Raw genomic sequence first — 1,714 nt, forward strand, 5'->3', positions numbered from 1 at the left:
ACCGCCCTGCAGATCCCACTCTGCTTCTTCTCTACTTCCTGTTCACTCCACCCTGCTCAGCTGTGTTGCTTCAGACTGTTGCACAACATGACTGTGTGTGTGTGTGTGTGTGTTTTTTTAGGTTCTGCAGGGTTTAACCCTTCACTCTCCGGGTCAGGTGAGGCACTCGGAGTTCTCAGAGCTGTGCTGTGATTGGCTAGCTGAGTTAAGGTGGACCACGTGATAATGATGATGTTGGTTTCTGAACATGAAGGTGTGTCCACAGACTTTTGGTCACTTTGCTAACTGACCCTCAAAGCCTGAAACACCGCTTCAACAAAACTTTGAGCTTTAATAAAACAGCAATAAAACATAAATGACAGCTTTTGTAAACAAAGTTTTACTTATTGATTCTTGGTTGTATGTAAGAAACAGTGAGACCAGCTCCCACCTGTTTTATTTTGATTGCACTTCCTGTGTTTCACTTACATTTTTACTTCATAACATAAAGCCATATTTGTTTTTGCTGAGCAGTTTAATTCTGATGTTGTGTCTGTACTCCAGATGATACTAGTTACTGGAGATCTCAGCATACGAGTATCTCATGGTGCAGACGGTTCTGCAGGGACGATAACTTAAAAAACAGCTTTAATGGTGATGTTCACCCTGCCTGGGATAAAGTTACCGGGGCCCCGACCCGGAGCCAGACCCACGAGGGTGCCCGAGTGCGAGAGTCTGGGGGTCGGGCCTTAGTCCGTTAGGGCCCGGCCGGGCACAGCCAAAAAAGGTAAAAAGAGGCCCACCGCCCACAGGAGGCATCGTAGGGGTCGGGTGCAACGTGTGTCAGGCAGCCCTGGTGGACCGAACCCCGGCTACCAAGACTAGTAACTGGGACGTGGAATGTCACCTCCCTGGTGGGAAGCAGTTAAGTGTGACTGTCGTCTGCACTTATTCGCGGGACAACGGTTCTGAGTCCCCAGCTTTCCTTGAGTCCCCGGGTGGGGCGCTGGAGGGTTCCCCACCTGGGGACCCTGTTGTCCTGCTGGGAGACGTCAGCGCTCATATGGACAACGACAGCGAGACCTGGAGGGGTGTGGTTAGGAGGAACGGCCTCCTGGATCTGAACCCGAGCGGTGTTGAGTTGTTGGTCTTCTGTGGAAACCACAGCGTGTCCATAACGAACACCGTGTCCGAACCTAAAGGTGTCCTGTAGCACCAGCGCACCCTGAGCCACAGGTCAATGAAGGTCAACGACGACTGTGTCAGCAGAGCTGCATGTTCTGGACACGGTGGAGGGAGGAGCTGACGTGTGTCTTTGTGTGTCTGTCTTCTGTCAAACGTGTGTTTGTAAAACATGTTTGGATTTAACAAAAGTTACATAAAGTTTACTTCTCAGTAAACACTCACGGTCACGCGCTGAGCCGAGGCGCGCTCCCGCCGCCGTCACTGGTTCAGATCCGGATAAGCAACCGGTGACGTCACAATCGGTCCATTGTGTTCCGATGGGGTGAAAACTTCAGGGCGCATGCGCGGTAGCACGGCCCGACCGTGGAGCGTGCAGGAAGTTTACGGAGTCCGAAGTTGGGGACTCTTCCTCCTCTTCCTCCTCCTCTCCTCGCGCTGTTTCAGGAGCGAGACTCTTCTGAGGTGCAGCTTCACCTCTTCCTCCTCTTCTTCTGTAAACAAACAGCCTGCGCTCCGTCACTGCACGCTCCTCCTCTTCCTCTCCATCCTA

The sequence above is a fragment of the Haplochromis burtoni genome, unplaced genomic scaffold, assembly GCF_018398535.1.
Source record: "Haplochromis burtoni strain Fernald_Lab_line unplaced genomic scaffold, NCSU_Asbu1 Contig_753, whole genome shotgun sequence".
Lineage (NCBI taxonomy): Eukaryota > Metazoa > Chordata > Actinopteri > Cichliformes > Cichlidae > Haplochromis > Haplochromis burtoni.